The following is an 18,146-nucleotide window of genomic DNA, read 5'->3' as shown; positions in this document are numbered from 1 at the left end:
GTGGAATTCGGGAGTTTAGAAATGCTTTTGATGATAATTATAGGTCCTTAGGCAAACCATTACTCACCGTGAGATGTCTGGGTTACCTGCGGATTTCCTCTCTCATCCTCATTAGCACCATTTAGAGAACTGGGGCCCCGTCTCAGTTGATGCATTCCCAAGGCCAAGGTGGGCAGGAGTTAGGCTAGGGTACCAGGTGGGTTCCCCTCTGCTGCCCTGCCCTCTGCCTCCACTCGAGGGGATAGGGGTGGATTCTCCGGGGTCCCTGGAGACAGGGCACCTCTTCCCTGCTCTCAGGCTTACTGGATATGGACCTTGGGGGCCAAGTCTCAGGGGTTTCGCAGATGGTGCTAGTGGTAAGGAGCCCACCTGCCAATGTAGGAGATGCAAGAGATGCAGGTTCTATCTCTGAGTTGGGAAGATCCCCTGGAGGAGGACATGGCAACCCACTCCAGTATTCTTGCCTGGAGAATCCCACGGACAGAGGAGCCTGGTGAGCTATAGTCCATGGGGTCTCAAAGAGTCAGACACAACTGAGCAACTGAGCACACATGTACCCACACACGGCCAAGTCTCAGACAGGGCTGAAGATCAGAATCACCTGTGGGAGCTTAAAAGTTACAGACCACAAACACACCTGCTCAAAAGGCCTGCAGTGCAGCCTGGGAGTTTGTGTTTGTGACAGTCTTTCCTGAGAGATGCTGATAAACCCACAATCCAAACCACCAGGACCCCAGGAACTTCCCAACCTGCAGTTTCAGAGTCAGTGACCATGAGACACCCTCTGATCACAAGACTCCACGGCTCCTGAGAGGAGGGAGGAAGGTCCCTCAGGCCTGGACCGACAACCCTCCCCCACCCCCGGGAGCTCCTGGCTTCCTCCTCCCCTCCCCATTCCAAGACCAGGAATTTCTCACCCACCTCACTTTTCTTCTGAGTTCAAGCATATGCAGGGTTCCCTTATTGTGAAGAGTGCATCACTTGACCCTAGTCCCACTCCCTAGCCCCACTTCCTGACAGTTAACCTTGCAGGATCATCCCCAAGGCTCAGTCCCCTTCCACCTAGACCCTCGCCGTTACCAGTTCTGTTTGCTGGAGCTGTGTCTCCAGCCACCCTGACCTCCAGCCTCCCTCCCATTGCCATTTCTTGCTGTCAACACTTGACCGCTCCCGTTGACCCTCAAAATGAGATGGACATGGAGTCAGATTCCCGTCTCCCCCCACACTGCCATCCACCTCCCTTCCCCCTTTGACTCCATTGTGGGTTCGTTTTATGAGGACACTGCAGCCCCAGCAGAGGAGGTGACCATCATGGGGTTCACCCCCTCCTGAGGGCACCTGACCTGGGGGTGCGCGCCTCTGAGGGCCCCTGCCCCACCATGAGGGCAGATCCCCTGACACGGGCGCTGCGTCCCCATTCCCTCCTAACACCCATCCATACAGAACACACACAGAAGGACCTCAGTCAAAGCCAAGAAGGGGAAACAGAACTCGAGGATCCTGACAGGTCAAGGTGGATGGAGCACTGCGTGTCCACGGTGACTCCAAACAGCACTGCCCTATGGGCCCAGCCTGCAGCAGTTCATTCCCTCCAGCCAGGAGAGCTTCCCTTCCATGCTCCCCGAGGTCTTTACGGGGAATGCTGACTGTGATGCTGGGATCTCTGGATTTTGCCACGTTTTAGTGACACTTTCTCTGGTGGCTCAGGAGGTAAAGCGTCTGTCTGTAATGTGGGAGACCTGGGTCAGGAAGACCCCCTGGAGAAGGAAATGGCAGCTCACTCCAGTACTCTTGCCTGGAAAATTCCATGGATGGAGGAACCTGGTAGGCTATAGTCCATGGGGTTGCAAAGAGTTGGACACGACTGAGCAACTTCACTTCACTTCAATGACACCTTCAGCTGACTCATTCTAGATATTTGTGAAGCAGTAATTCATTCAAGGAACATTCTAGGACTCTGTCTGTCTTCTCGTGGGAGAAAATATGGGGATGAAAATCCAGGAGTTTAGAGGCTGAGAGCCACATTAGACCATCCACGTAGGAACTCAGGTCCTGTCTGCTTTAGAGGAGTAACACTGTTATCAGTTTTTATTATCGCTTCTCGGCCTTTTGGCTAAGATCAAGTGTAGTTTTTATTGAGTGTGTGCCAAATGTGAGGGGTTTCCTAGGTGACTCCGTGGTAAAAAAAACCTGCCTGCCAATACAGGAGCCACAGGAGATGGGGGTTTGATCCCTGGCTTAGGAAGCTCCCCTGGAGGAGGAAATGGCAACCCATTCCAGTATTCTTGCCTGGAGCATCACATGGACAGAGGAGCCTGGCGGGCTACAGTCCATGGGGTCACACAGAATCAAACACGACTGAGCAGACAGCGCACACCGTCTGTAAAAGGTGGTTCTCGGTTTCCTCACCTGTTTCACCCCACGTAGTACTCACCCCCTGAGGCAGGCTGTCTCACTGCCACTCCCTGACAGATGAGGAAACAGTGGCTGAGAGACAGCCCTTCCTGCCCAAGATCACGTACACAGGCAGTGAGTCCGGATGTCCGGGGTCGGTGGGGCGGGGGTATTGATGTAGAGCCCCCTGCTCAGCATCCTCGCTAGATCTTTCCCTGGAGGACATTAGTCTCTCTGGGGAGAAGTGGTTACAGGAGACCCTCCAAGGGCAGTGAGCAGGGCTGTCTTCACCAGATGGATCTCAATCGAGAGGAAACGTAACTGCACATATCAGCGTTGAGACTGTCCATCCTCTTGCCTCCTTCGGCCTCCCTCGAGCTGCTGGCCTCCTCCTGTGAACTTTTCTCGACAAGTCACTGCAGAGGCAGATTCAAGCCCATGATAGCAGAGTTCTCCTCTTTCCAACCCTGGTGCCACTAGTGTTTAGTATCCCCCCGACCCACACATCCCAGAATGTCTCAGCTACTGTGAGTCTGAGGCAGGCAGGGTATTGGAGGGGGTAATCTATGGGGATCTATGGATGGCAGCTTGATATTTGGGTCAGAATCTACCAACTTTTCAAGCCCCTGTTTTCAGAAAAGCATCCAGACAACAAGCACAAGGTGAACACTCTCCAGCACAGACCATGGAGTAGCTGTTGGCAAAACGGCTTCTAGCTCTATAGCTGTATTTCTCCATTTTCTCCCGGCTTCGAAGGCTCGTCAGGCTGGTGCCCCCAAGAAATTCTCTGTGCATCCCAAATAAACCCTTAGGAAGGGGCCAGAGAAGCAGACTGGGTTGGGGTGGGGTGGAAGACTTTCTCACATCAGGACGCTGGCGCCAGAGCGGCCGTGGTCCATGAAACTCTTCCTCCCGGTGCTGCGATGGGAAAGGGGACGGCTGCCCTCAGCGTGCACAGCCCAAGGGGCAGAGGTCAGCCTTAAAGGGGCCTCGACAGAGAGCCACAGAGAACTAAGGAAACGGAGGAGGCTGGCTCCTCCTGTCTCCCTCTGATGGGGTTTTGTTAGCCGTTCTGCCTTGAAGGAAGCCTCTGAGGGTGGCTGGCAGCCTGTGGGTGCATGACCAGGAAGGAGGAACAGCGTCTCCAATAAACAAAGCAGGAACCATTACCCTTTTCCATAGGTCCAGAAACTTGCTTTCTCTGTGTTTAAACCACAAGTGCCAAGTCAGGGTATGTTTTATCTGGGGGAGAAGGCAGGAGACCCCACCCAGCCATCACAGACAAAACATGGGCAAGCCTCGTCCGCAGTCCCACAGCGCTGGCCTCTGGGCTGACTCAAGCAGTGGGGCGCTCACCACTTCCCCTGGGAACCTGGCCCAGGACTCGGGGCTCCTCGTTCGAATGCTTTCCCAGCTACTCAGCCACAAACTCCTTTCCTGGGGGGCTGCAGCTTCCCTCGCTGGACCACAGGCGTTGACTCATCTTGGACCAAGATAGAGGCGGGAGGTGCAGGAACACACGGGGGACATTCAGCTGGGGTGGCTGTCATCTGTCACCTGCCCTCCCCCTGGGTGGTCAGCTGGGGCCCAAACAAACTTGCTCATTCTTGTGGTTATTCCTTTAAACGTTTAACTTCCCGAGGCTGGGAGCTGCACTTAGCCATCTCTGTGTGTTTAGGGCTCCATAAACGAGAGTATGAAGTGAATCCCCAGCATCTGCCAGGCTGCATGCCACTTCTCTTCTGCATGAGGCCTTCCTTTGCTCGCACAAAGACCCTAACCCCAGAACCCATTTCTTGTGAGGAGAAGGTGAGCCTGTTTGTAATCTGACAAGGTGAATTCAAAGCTTTTGTCCTGCGTTAGACCAACTCCCTGCAGGTCTCATCTTTCCCCACAGAAAGAGCCTTGAACTAGCTCCCCTTGGGGAAGGCGCCCCCCCGCCCCCCGCCGCCCCATGGCAATTACAGGCCATTCATTTTAGGCTGCTGGACCTGGTCTCATAAACCCCATTTACTGTGAGGTGAGAAGAGTCCTGGGGCACCTCCGGCCAGACCAGCACAATTCCAGGGAAGACTTTCCCCCTAATTAGCGTGGTATTTGCTAAAACTACACTTACTTTCCTTATTGTAAAACCCAGAGCACAATAGATCCTTACTGCCAGCCCACTGTGGTGGGTTCCTGGACCCTCAGTCTCTGACCACCCCCTGCAGCCCCTTCCCCCACTGAAAGGGGAAGGCTGTCACTCTGTTGTGATACTAATTTTAAAAAGCCCAAGGCTTCAATTATTGCTACCACTTTTCCCCTCACCTACTGCATTCAAAGATAATTTCTTTATCAGAGCAACCTTCTATTTACTAAGGGAAGGGAAGGAGGTGCAGAATATTAAAAAAAAAAAAAAAAAAAAGCCCTTGTAGGGTGGGCCTCACACCATGCTGGCCCTCTTGGTTGGGGTCTGGACTAGGCTCCAGGGCTGGAGTTGGAGCTCTGCCCTGGTGGGACCTTGGCTACTCCTTCTGGGGCAGCTCGCCCAGGGGTACCAGCAGGTACCACGCTCCCCAGATTTGGGGGCTGCAATCAAAGTGTTGGGTCATGGGTCCCAGCGGAGGCTCTAGTGACTGTTTGGGCTCTAACTCCCTTCAGTGACTACCAGAGTAATTCAGCCCTAATGGTGTCCCAGAAGTGATGAGGGCGCACATTTTCCTTGTGGAAACGCGTTTCTTGCGATTCCCGCCGCGGGGGCCGTCCTCACCCGAGGGATGGCTTTGCTGGGTGCTGTCCAGGGATCCAGGACCAGAGGGAATGGCTCGGGTTTGTGAGCCAGAAATGACAGGTCCTCTCCTCCTTGGGGGTACCCAGAGGAGGATAAGGCGCGTGCGAGTATTTGATGTGAGCTGGGGGCTCCCGGCAGGAGCGCTGGCTGCACCGGGGGCTGCTGCCCAGTGAGTTCTTAGGTGCTCCCGGAGGACCCGGCAGAGCTCCGGCGAAGTGGGAGGTAGATGTGCGGGATGTCCGGGGAGGGGGTTGCTCCCCACGCGCGCCGCGGAGTCTGGCTCGAGAAAGAGCGGGCGCGCGGGGCGCGGAGGCAGGTGCGAAGCCCGGTCCCGCCCGGGAGGAGCCCCGGGGGCGGGTTGTCGCGGCAGGGCGGGGGCGGGGAGGAGGCGCGGGGCGGAGCGCGGGGCCCGGGACCCGCCGGCCGGCGCCGGCCCTGCACTCGGAGCCGCGGCCGCCACCGCCGCAGCCAACTCGGGCCCAAGTTCCCAACCGAGGCGGGAGAGGAGCGCGCAGCTCCCGGCCCGAGCCCTGCGCAGCGCCCGGCCTCCTCCGCTCGACCGCCGGCCGCGCCCCGCCTCTGCCCGCCGGCTCGGACACAGGCGCCCTCCGGGTAGAGAGCTCGGGCTCCGCGGGAGCGAGTGGTGGACCCCTGGGGCGGACGCTCGGCGAGACCGAACCGCAGCGCGGAGAGTCGGCGCCCCCGGCCACCCGGGCCCCGCGGGCTCTGGAAGGGCCGGACCACCGGACAGCGAGCGGGAGCCCGCGGGCCTGACAAGCCGCGGACGCGCAGGTAAGCCCCCGCCCCGCCGCCCAACTTCCCCGCGCCCCTCGCCCGCGGGCCAGTCTGGGTGCCAGGGTCGGGAGCAGAGAGGCGCGGTCCAGGAGGGGCCCCACCCCACCGCATCCCCAGGGACCCAGAGCTCGGAGCGGGGCGGATCTGCGCGGCCGGGGGGCCCGCAGGGGAAGGGGTCCCCGCCGCCGAACAAAGCTGGGGCCGCTGGCTCTCGCCGGCCCGGGCCGCCCCCAGCCGGCAGGTAGCAAGGGTTCCCGCCTCCGGGAGGCGGGTGTCGCCGCTTTCGGGCCCCAGGAGCTGCGGGGAGCCGCCCCCGGGCGCACAGGCTCAGACCCGGGCAGTCCCCGCGCCGCGAGCCCCCGAGCTTCCCGCGCTCTTTTCCCGGCTCGCTCGGGCCCAGCTGGGCTCCGCGGTGGGCTCTGCGCCCCGCGCCCGCCAGACTGTGGCGAGGCTCCATCTGGATTCTTTTAACCCCCTCGAGCAGTGTTAGTTTGGTGCCTGGATTCCTGCCGAAGCCCGAGCAGGTCTCAGGCTGGTTCTCCTGAGTTTTCTGTTTTCTTTCATTGCGCCTCTGCTCGCCCTGCCTCTTCCCCGCCGGCCGCGAGAGGTGCGGGGTGGCCTTTCTCCACCCTCTCCTGGAGCCTCGGGGGATACTTGGCCGCGCACTCACACAGAGCGCCCTTTCCTGGATGTTTTCGTTGCCTTTGCTTGGGGCAGGAGTGCTTCTTCGACAGAGCGAGGCGCTGAGGGGTGACCTGGCTGTGCTGGGGGACTTGCTGTCCGCTTGCCCCCCGGCTCTTTTGCCACCTGGCTGCTTGGCCACCGCCTTCAGTTACCACCACCCGGGCAGAGCTTCAGCCTGGTACCTGGAGGAGAATCCTGTTACCAGTCTAGTGGCCGAAGAAGTGCCCATTGACAGCAATGTGATGCGTGCCATCAGCATGGGTGCGGTAATCTCCAGTGGGCAGAGTCATGCTCCTGGCCAGATTACCAGCACCCAGCCAGGGGCAGTGGTGGAAGCTCAGGGTGGCCCCTCCTGAGGCTAGCCCTACGGCAACACAGGGGCTGGAGACAGTGGGCACACCCTGGGAAAGCCGGGGACCCTCTCTTGGAGGCCGCCTCTCCGGTGTGGATTAACGTGTGCTGTTCACTTATCAAGCGCAAGGCTCTGCTCTCAGGCATGGGGGAGTGATACCCAGCCTGCGCTTGCGCCCACAGGCCTGCTAGGCGCACACTCGGTCCGGCAGACCTGCTGACCCATGAGATGTGGAAGGCTGAGTGGTGGTTTCCTCCATTTCAAAATAGTGTCTGTTCTGTCTTCACACAGAAGATTTGTGGCTATAAATAGCACAAGGAAGGAGATACCTCTACTGGGAAGGACAGGCGGTGCTCAGAGACCTCTGCACGCTGAGGTCGCTGTGATGCCCCAGGGCGTTTGTGGGGAGGTCCAGTCCCAAACCTGAGGACAGAGGTTTCTGCACCATCAGAGGTGGAGCAGGCACAGGGGAGGACGTTTGTGGAGCCAAGGACCTACCCAGGTGGCATGTGGATAAGTACCTGAGGGCAGTCCCCTTCCTTTCCTAGAGAAAATTGCCCCTTGGGCGTGGGACTTGCTAGGGTCTGCAGGCCTTGCAGTCCTAGGCCCCAACTTCTCGGGTATTCGAGTACAGATGTGTGAACAGACGTCTGCTCAGTCTGAGAAGAGCCCTCTTTGGGTCCTTTCTATGGAGCCGTTGCCTCCAAGGGGTCTGATTGGCTTGAAAACAACCCTTTTCTAAAACAAAAAAAAAACTTTTTTTCTATGCCTAAAGTCTAAGCCAAATTGCTGGGAGCCATATGCTATGAAAAGAAAAAATTTGGGCTTGCTCTTCACCTGGGTATTTCACCCTGCTGTTACTCTAGTGGCAGCTCAAAGAGTTTCTTGTTTGCTCTTCCTCAGGGAGGACCAGAGCCCAGGCTAGCCTGTTCTAATTTTCGCTCCTGGTGTCTCTGTGGCTTCTGGATGGCCATGCTGGCCTGTCTAGTAGGGTAGGAGGCTTTATGTGACGTGCTGCTCCTCACCGTCTCTAAAATAGACACCAGTAAGCCCACAGAGCTGTCCTGTTTGCTGTTCTCTGCTCCGAGCTCTGTTCCAAATAGCCTGCCATTAATCCCCTTCGTCTTCCGCACAGGTCCCCCTGTTCCTTCCCCACACCTGAACACAGTCCGTAGAGTTTTCAGTAGTTGGTTGGTTGTTGCTGTTTTGGGGGCTCCTTCAAGTCTCTTGAGCCTCACAACAGCAGCAGATCTAGAAGTCCCCAGTGGGGAGAGGACAGGGCGCAGGGAAGTCCTGCGAGTCTCACCTCGGGGCATCCCTAGCTAGTTCCTATTGTTGTTCAGTTGCTCAGTCATGTCACACTCTTTGTGATCCCATGGACTACAGCACACCACACTCCCCTGTCCTTCACTATCTCCCGGAGTTTGCTCAAATTCATGTTCATTGAGTCGGTGATGTGTCTATTAAGCATCTTCAAACTGCATCCAGCAGTTCAGAGAAACCCAGGAGAGGGCTTGGGGATGGACACTTGGTGAAGGTGAAATCCCTACGGTTTTCCACCTGAGCCACCTTTTACAGTACAAATCACCCTCTCCCCATCTCTGAGGAGGACAGACTGCCCACTCCAGGCAGCGAGCTGGTGGAGCCCAGAAAGCGGACCCAACATTTGGTCCAGTCTGGCCAGCCTTGGCATTGGTGGCCCACTCCTCCCAGCCCCTCTGCTGGGACTGTTTACCTGGCTAAATTTAAGCATCCACCCCCTCATTCCAGTCTGACCCACTGGCTCTGGGTCTCACCCTCCTGGCCACTGGGCAGCATTTCCAGGCTTGCTGGCCCTTGTGGTTGCAGCTGGGTCTTTCCCAGCTGTGCAGCTGAAGTTCTCTTCCAGACTTTCTAAAGTCGGCCTCTCTCCTTCCTGCGTCTCCCCTTGGGGCTTTCTTCTCACCTCTTTGTGGAAGCTGATCAGTACTGGGGAAGGCTCTCCTCTGACCGCCCCCCCAAATATCAGGCACAGGGACCCTCGACTCCAGCCTTGACTGAGACCCTCATGCTGACTGTAACTGTCGCCAGCCCAGCCCAGGGCCCTAAAGACACAGGGGTGTTTCTTAACCCTCCACACCCCAGGAGAACCCAGCCTGCCTGTGTGTCCTGTTCTTGCATGAAGTTTCTGGGAGAGGTTTATTGGGGTGCATTGTAGCATCTCCTCTGGGGGCTCAGTTGTCTCTCCTGTCACGGTGGGTTTTGGATTGCCCTGGATGCCTTTTTCAGTTCTAATAGCTGTTGTTTCCAACAGCTTTGGCTGGTTCCATTTTGGAAATCCCTCTGCTGTGGCCCAGGCCTGGGGGTGGGTGGCCACCAATGAGAGGAGGGCCGTCCCCACCAAGGGCGGCGGGCGTCTCACACGGTTCCTGTTTCACCCCCCATGGCTTCAGGCAGGGCTTGTGGTCCAGCCAGGGACTAGGTTGTGCTCCTGGCTCTGGCCTCAAGGGCCCCTGTGGTTAGTCAGCATCCCAAGATGAAGTGCGGAGGTCCTGTCTCCAGCTGCTGGAGACCTGGGGGCCAGGGCCCAGGGTCCCTTCTCTTCTGTGGCTTCCTTGAACCACAGAAATGCTAACCCTCGAAGGTCACTCCCGTTTGACTAATACGGTCGGGGATTTCCTGAGGTCTGGGCTTCCATCTAGTCAAAGCTATGGTTTTTTGAGTACTCATGTATGGATGTGAGAGTTGGACCATAAAGAAAGCTGAGCACTGAAGAATTGATGCTTTTGAACTGTGGTGTTAGAGAAGACTCTTGAGAGTCCTTTGGACTACAAGGAGATCAAACCAGTCCATCCTAAAGGAAATCAGTCCTGAATATTCATTGGAAGGACTGATGTTGAAACTGAAGCTCTAATACTTTGGCCACCCGATACAAAGAACTGACTCATTTGAAAAGACCCTGCTGCTGGGGAAGATTGAGGGCAGGAGGAGAAGGGGACGACAAAGGATGAGATGGCTGGATGGCATCACCAACTTGATGGACATGAGTCTGAGTAAGCTCCGGGAGTTGGTGATGGACAGGGAAGCCTGGAGTGCTGCAGTCCATGGAGTTGCAAAGAGTTGGACACAACTGAGTGACTGAACTAAACTGGGCTTCAGTTTGAGAAGTTCTTGGTTTACAGACTGTAGGCCCCGAGTCACATCTGAGTGATCTGGAACATCCAATGAGTAAGTTTGCTCTCAGGATTATTAGGGGAGCAAAAGACGCAAGAACATAACTTCCCTCTGAGCATTACTAGGGGAGCAAAAGACATGAGAACAGGACTTCCCTGGTGGTGCAGTGGGCTCTGAGCGTTACTAGGGGAGCAAAAAGCATGAGAACAGGACTTCCCTGGTGGTGCAGTGGTTAAGAATCTGCCTGCCAGTGCAGGGGACACTGGTTCGATCCCTGGTCCAGGAAGATCCCACTTGCCATGGGGCAAGTAAGCCCGGGAGCCCCAACTACTAAAGCCCGCACCCCAGAGCCCAAGCTCCTCAGGAAGAGAAGCCCTTGCACTGCAACTAGAGAGTAGCCCCCACTCGCCGAGACTAGAGAAAGCCCGTGCAGCAACAGAGACCCAGCACAGCCAAAAATAAAATAGAAAGTGCGCCGTTTAAATAAAAAGAAATGGGAGACTCCCCTGATGGTCAGATGGTTAAGAATCTGCCTTGCAATGCAGGGGACGTGGGTCTGATCCCTGGTCAGGCTAAGATCCCACGTGCCGCAGGGCAACCAAGCCTGCGTGCTGCAACTAGAGAGCCACGCCACAATGAAACATCCCAGGATCCCACATGCCACAACTAAGACTCGACACAGCTAAAACACACACACACACACACACACACACACACACAGATTACGCAGTATATAATAAAAATATAATAAAAATCACTTTATATTTAAAAGAAACGCAAACAAAGCTTTTCTGATACGAACTTGGGGTGACCCTGTTCCCTCCTGAGTCTCACTCTGCTCTCCTTTTGGGGGGGAGGCTTTGGGAGAGGAGCTGCAGAGCACCCCGGGCTCTGTTCCTACTGCCGCCCGCCCCCCACCCCCGGCCCCTGCCATTTCTCCTCCCAGGAGATACTTGGAGATGTTAGGTTTCCCATCACTGAGGGAGGCTGATGGAAGTCAAGCCCCATTCCTGGAATCATCTCTGAGATGCTCGTTGGGAAGTTTCTCCTGGGAAACTTTGAGCGATCATTACTAAATACTTCATACAGATCTTGTTTGGGGTATAAGACCTGCATTCAAAGTGATAAAACCTTTGAAGAGCTTTTGTGTTTAAGTGTAGGGCTAGAAATGTCCTAGCCCACTGAGGGGCAGGAGCTGGTGGATGGGGTGGGGGTTCTAGATGGTTCTGTGGGCTCTGCCCTGAGTCCACAGGCTGTGGGCAGCTCAGAGAGTGGAGGCTGGAGCCAGCCACCTGCCCGGCTTCTCTGTGCATTGATGTCCTCACTTGTAGGTGGAAACAGTAACTTCCTGTTCCTCTTGTGTGGTAGCTGGTGGAGTAGCTGGTGGTGAGGATCAGGGCTGCAAAGGATCAGCGTTTGTAAAGCTCTAGGCTCTGCGGGGCTGGAGGTATTATGGGGGGGTGCGTATTGTTGACTGTGATGCTGTCGGGGAGGCACCTAGAATCCTCAGCCCAGCCCCACCACCCCTTGTTCCCATGAGCAGAACAGCCACTGTTTAGGTCAGCCTGAGTCAGTCCTGGAAGGGAGTGACTCTCACGGGTGTCGACTATGTCCTGTCAGGCACGACATCCAAGGGACAGAGGTTCCAGCAGCAGGGGCGGGTATTTGGGGTCGGCTGTCGTGTAGGGAAGGAAAAGTAGAACCCCCTTGGGATGCTGATCAGAGCTGTAGGGTTGGGGGTTGAGCAGGGCCCTGGCAGGGGAGGAGGGGTCTCACAGACCCCCATCTCAAATACATCTGTCCTTTCAACTCAGCAGATGCCCGGACAGCCCCTGTGTTTGGAAACCACTCAGTATCTTGACGTGTTGTCTTTTTCTTAAAAGGGTAACCCCTGTGAAATCACATCTGAAGTAAGCTTTAAATGCACAGAGGGAGTTACCACGTGGGTGTCTCCCTTCTTCCCAGGCCAGGGCCATCCACCCCGTGAGACGGGGTGCAGCACCTATGAAGGGCCTCGCCATCAGGTGTGTCCAGGAACCAGCAGAACCGACCTGCAGGGGGGACATGGGGGAGGAGGGGGTGGTCGCCAGCACTGGGGGAGGCTCGCATGCACACTGGAGAGGCTTTCCCACCTCAAAGCATTTAAATTCACCCACTCAGCCCCACCAAACCCCTCTGCTGGCTGGACGCTGGCTGAGACCTTCCTGGTGGCCTCAGGGGACCGCGGGCTGACAAGCGGGGCCCCATTGGCTTTCTGGGCGACCAGTCCTTCTCCAGGATGGAGGTGATGCCTCACCTGGTCAGGGAGGGGGTGGCAGATGGGTTGAGTCTTTAAATGTCAAAGCACGGAGTCCACAATCCCCAGCCCTGCTCCTGACCGAGCCTCCAGCTGCTCGAGAGTCCCACCTGTGAGTGTCAGGTTCAGAGCTTTCCTGCAGATTCTCTGTGTCTTTCCCAACGTGAACACCCTTCTTACCTCCACGGCTGTGGTCGCAGGCTCCCCCGTGGCCTGGTCCTGCCATCCTGTCCACGTGGGCACACGTGATGCTGTTCTCCCTGTGCTGGACCCCTGCCCTCAGTCTCAGCGGCAGCTTTGCCCCCTGCCCACCCCCCAACTCTCTATTCCTGGCTCTCTGCTCTAGAGCACCCGTCACCGTGTCTAACTCTGGTTTGTTAGCTCCTGTTCAACGTCTGCCGCCCCACGTCTGTCATGTTCTCCATGGAGTTCTTGGAGCTGAAACCCTGCTGAGGGTGCCTGAGCTTAAAAGCCTTCCCAGAATAGCTGTTGACTGTTGATCTTATGGCAAGAGCTTTGTAATTGTGTAGTATGTTCTTCGCTAGAAAGAGGCCTAGTTTGCCTTAAAAAAAAATGCCATCCTTAATGATTTTCTGTGGATTGAGTTGGATTGCATTATTCATGTAATAAATATTGGTCCAGGCATGTCCCAAGTGCTGAAGACATAAGATACAGTTCCTAGATTTTGTTCTAGTAATTACTTCTTTGTACAAACAGTAAGTGTGCAGAATTCTAAAACCTCTTGAGTCTTCTATCCTCCCATCTTTGCTTAGGGGCTTCACTGGTGGCTCCATGGTAAAGAACCCGCCTGCCAGTGCAGGAGAGGCGGGTTTGATCCCTGGGTCAGAAAGATCCCCTGGAGAAGGGAATGGCAACCCACTCCAATATTCTTTCCTGGAGAATGTTATGGACAGTGGAGCCTGGGGGGCTACAGTCCACGGGGTCGCAAAGAGTTGGACACGATTGAGCAACTAAACAACAACATCTCCTGTGGTGAAGACCCCATCTGTGACAGTGCACACACACACGTCACTGGTGGTTTGGGGATGCAGTGGATGGTGGACACACCCACGGCCCCTGCAGTGGAAGTGCAGAGTCTTAACCATTGGGCCACCAGGGACGTCCCCTTGTTCAGTCTTTACTGCACAGACCTGTGCAAGCATCTATGCATTTTCAAACACATGTGTGTACTTCTTACCAGCTCATCTTCCTTCTGGACGGCAGTGCTTGGAGGGCAGGTGCCGGGCCTGTCCTTAGCTTTGGTGCCTGTCGGGCTTGGCCGTAGCAGGTGCCTGGGAGTGTGGACAAAAGTCCTGGGGGCACAGTTGTGTGTGGGTCCTGGCGTGTAGCTGTGTCTCTGCAGAGAAGGTCTGGTGGTTCCTCCGCCTCTCAGGCTCACGAGCCTCCTGGTGAGAGGAACATCGGTACCACTTTTCTTTGCTTATGGTCCCCAAACCATGTTTCCAAGCCTCGACACTGTTTATTTTGGACCCGGTAATTCTCTGCTGTAGGGGCCGTCCTGTCTACTGTGGGCTGTTGAGCAGCATCCCTGAGCTCTACCTGCTAGATGCCAGCAGCATTGCCTCCCAGTGACCACAGACAAAAGTGTCCCCAGACACAGCCATTTGTCCCCAGGGGGCAAAACGGACCCTGTCTGAGAACCACTGTTCTAAAGTGTTTCTGTGACTTTCAGAGAATCTTTTCTTGTGTCCAGTTCCCCCGAATCCTTTGGAACGATTGTGCATTTTGCATTCTGTCTTGGTGCTCCTGCCGGGCGGGATGTGAATTATAGCCGCAGCTCTCCCACCCGCTGTTCGTCCCTGGTCCACTCCCCAGGGACATCGCTCACCAGCTCCTGGATGGTCGCCCTGCTGCCCCACATCCCTCCCCTGCTCAGCATTCTTTTCTTTTTTAGTACTTATTTATTTTTGGCTGTGCTGGGTCTTCCTCGATGCTCTCGAGCTTTCTCAAGTTATGGCGAGGGGAGCTACTCTCTATTTGTGGGTCACAGGCCGGGCTTCTCATTGCGGTGGCTTCTCTTGTGGCAGAGAACGGGCTGTAGGTGTCTGGGCTTCAGTAGTTGTGGGGTGTGGGCTCAGTCGTTTTGGAGCATAGGGTCAATAGTTGTGGTGCAAGGGCCCAGCTATCCCGCAGCATGGGGGATCTTCCTGGACCAGGAATCCTACCAGTGTCCTGTGCATTAACAAGTGGATTCTTAACCACTGGACCACCAGGGAAGTCCCCCTGCTCAGCATTCTTGAGTGACTCCTCCTGTTCCTACTCAGCTCACAGAGTATCTTTACTCCGGGTTCAATGCCTTCAATCCTGCCCCTAATGACCTTCCCAGAGTCGTCTCTCTGCTCCCCTGTGCTTCAGCCAAGCCAGAGTCCTGCCTACCCCACCCTCTTCCTGTGGACACCTCAGATGCCAGCCCCCTGCCCGCCTCTGTCGGAAAGGACCCCTCTGGCTGGGAGCTGGCTGGAAAGGGCTGCTTCTGTTCAAAGCTCACCCGTGGGGTCCTTTTCACACTTGGTCTTACACGGTGATCACTTGTGTTCGCATCTCATCCTCGCTCCCAGCCACATGGCTGGTTACACCACGTTCTATCCCATCTTAGATGAGGCCCTGCGTTCTGCCAGGACTGTGCCGGGAGCCACCTCAGGAGGTGCCCGGCTGAGAGCGGGTCCCCTGAGAGTGGGGTGTCAGCAGAGGGGCCACTGTGTGCCGAGCAGTTGTTTAGACAGTGTCAGCCTGGATGTAGGCCTTCCAGGCTTCAGGGCAGCACAGCTGTGACCTTCAGGCATATAAAGCCTTCGCCCCCTGCCCTGGCTTCCTGTCCCCCGAGCAGTGGGGAGCACACAGCCTCTGGGGGCAAGTGGATGGACCTGAGTTAGAACCCCGACTTGGCCATTCACACCCGAGGACCTCACCCCAACTCCTGAGCTTTTCTGAGCTCCCCGTTCTTCGTCCTGTAGACGGGGATAATAAAGGCCATCTCCTAGGGTTATTTATCCTGAAAATCCACTGTGATGGTTTGTGTGAATTAGGGCCATCCAGGGTCAGCCCCCTTCTTTAACTCTTCACTGAACAAAGTGAAGGTGTCAGGGGGTCGTCACCCAGATGCTTCAGGACCCGATCAGGGTTTGAGCCACAAGAACCGCATGTTTGTAACTTGGTTTGCTTTGACAGTGAGGAGACAAAGGACATATGAAAATACACCTCCGTGACAGCTGCCTTCACAAGGAGCTCTTCCCAAGAGCTCCAGGCTCCAGGCTCTGTGAATTTCCCTTGAGGGACCTGATCTGAGTGGATTCTCTGAGAAGTCCCCGAAATCAGCATTGTTACTACTCAACAGTATTGATAAATTAATAAGCTGACGGGTTCACAATGTGCCCTTCATGCCTACCTCACACAGCTGTGGAATTAAGTGAGACCGTGTGCATGAAAGTGGCTTCCACCCACCATGAGGCTCTGTTCATCAGAATGGGAAGGTGACCCAGAGACAGCCCCAGGTGACTCAACAGTGACTCCCGCCTGGCAATGGGCTTCTCGTTTCTCTGTGTCTACGAGTCTTTGAAAACTTTGTAGGAGCTTGTCTGGTGAGGCTAAACCCTATCCCAAAGTTTCAGTAAGAAGTTACACCCTATAACTAGAGAGCCAGGCTTTTTTTTTTTTTTTTCCCATTTTATATTTTCCTGTTTCACTGTCTTGGCACTGGAAAGTATTTCTGAAAAAAAAAATCATCAACATTAACACGAATGTGTTTATCATGAATGAGTAAATCTAATCTCTACATGTAACATTTAAATCAACTTCTGCAGCCCAATAGGAGCCCGACTGTGGCCTCAAAACTCAGCAGCAATGGGACTTCCCAGGCGGTCCACTGGTTAGGACCCCACGCTTCCAATGCAGGGAGCACAGGTTCCGTCCCTGATTAGGGAACTAGATCCTACATGCCACAACTGAAGGTCTGGTGTGCCACATCTAAGACCTGGCACAGCCAAGTAAATAAAAATAAATATTAACATCCTTAGAGTACTACCCTGGGGGTCCAGTGGTTTAGAATCCACCTGCCAATGCAGGGGACATGGGTTTGATCCCTGAGTCCACACGCCCTAGAACCTGCGCTCTGCAACAAGAGAAGCCACCACAGTGAGAAGCCTGCACACAGCCGCTGGACAGCAGCCCCCACTCCAACCAAGACTCAATGCAGTCAAAAAGAATAATAAATAAATCACTTTTTTAACCAACCTCAATTAAGAGAGTCCATAGAGGCCATTATGAGGATTAAACTAAATGCATGGAAAGCACCTACCTAGCAGGCATTGCCTGTAGAGAATCCTGCCAGGCAGATGTTCACACTAATTATGCTCCTCGTGTGTGCTCAGTTGTTCAGTCGTGTCTGACTCTTTGTGACCCCATGGACTGCAACCTGCCAGACTCCTCTGTCCATGGGATTTTCCAGGCAAGAATACTGGAGTGGGTTGCCATGCCCTCCTGCAGGGGATCTTCCCAACCCAAGGATCGAACCTGAGTCTCTCATGTCTCTTGCTTGGTATGCAGGTTCTTTACCACTAGTGACACCTGCGAAGCCCAGTTATGCTTCTAGTGAAAATGTGTCAGCCCCTCAGTCATGTCTGACTCTTTGTAACCCCGTGGACTGTAGCCTGCCAGGCTCCTCTATCCATGGGTTTCTCCAGGCGAGAATACTGGAGTGGACTGCCGTTTCCTTCTCCAGGGATTGAACCCAGGTCTCCTACATTTAGGCGGATTCTTTACAGTCTGAGCCACCGGGGAAGGACAACCACATGAATCACTCCTGTGCAGTTGCCGGGGACTAGCTCTGCTGACATCATCAGAAGCCAGGTTGTGTCTGGAGAGAAGGGGTCCTGTTGGTGTTATTTTCACACTTAGGTGTGGCATCAGTAAACTACACAAACATGTCAGCTCCACAGTAATCTGACTGCAGCGACTTTGCATTTTCAGGTATCGCTTGCTCTACAGTGACCAAGACAGTAGAATCCTGGTCTCAACCTTGCCAGACAGATTGGGGGTGTTTTCTTTCGAGTGAGATTGTGGAGGTGCACGGCTGACTATGCCAGGCGCTCAGGAAGAGCCTTAATTGGTCTCTCGGTTTTATTGGTGAAACCTGCAAGGCTGCTTTTGAAGAAACGTCCTGAGCTGTTTGTATCTGGAGGCTGGGGAAAGTCTTGGCGGTGTCAAAACTCATAAGCTTCTTTCATTCAGGCTTCTGTTTCTTTACTTGCTGCCCTGTATTGCCATAACTGTATGATGGAGGGGGGGCTTAATTTTTATTTTATTTTTAAATTTATTTATTCTCTGTCTGCACTGAATGGCATGCAGGATCCTACTTCCCTGACCAGGGATCAAACCAGTGGCCCCTGCAGTGCAAGTGCAGAGTGTTAACCACTGAACCACCAGGGAAGTCCCTTACTTTTTCTTTCAATTTAATTGAAGTATCATTTGCGTGCAATAAAATTCATACCTTATTAAGAGTACAGATTAACAAATTTGGACAAACTCATGCAACTGCATCACCAAACAAGAGATTTCTGTTTTCCTGGAAAATCCCCTGGTCCCCTAGTCTCTCCATGCTAACACCCACTGACAATCAGGCAAACACTGATCTGATTGATGTCATTCTAGTTTTGCCTGTTCTAGAATTTCACATAGGGGCTTCC

General features: G+C 54.8%; 1 protein-coding gene across 1 annotated transcript in view; it reads left to right on the top strand.

The window, feature by feature from the left end:
* Nucleotides 1-5,646: 5,646 nt before the first annotated feature.
* WNT5B (Wnt family member 5B) overlaps nt 5,647-18,146 on the top strand; it is a 79,711-nt gene continuing 67,211 nt past the window's right edge. Inside the window, exon 1 of the mRNA XM_061124645.1 lies at nt 5,647-5,956. The gene's annotated coding sequence lies outside the window, so the exon portion shown is untranslated. The remainder of the gene's footprint in view (nt 5,957-18,146) is intronic.

This window comes from Dama dama, chromosome 22 (genome assembly GCF_033118175.1).
Source record: "Dama dama isolate Ldn47 chromosome 22, ASM3311817v1, whole genome shotgun sequence".
Taxonomy (NCBI): Eukaryota; Metazoa; Chordata; class Mammalia; order Artiodactyla; family Cervidae; genus Dama; species Dama dama.
Note: the sequence above shows the minus strand (reverse complement) of the source record. Positions and strands in the feature narration are given on the sequence as shown.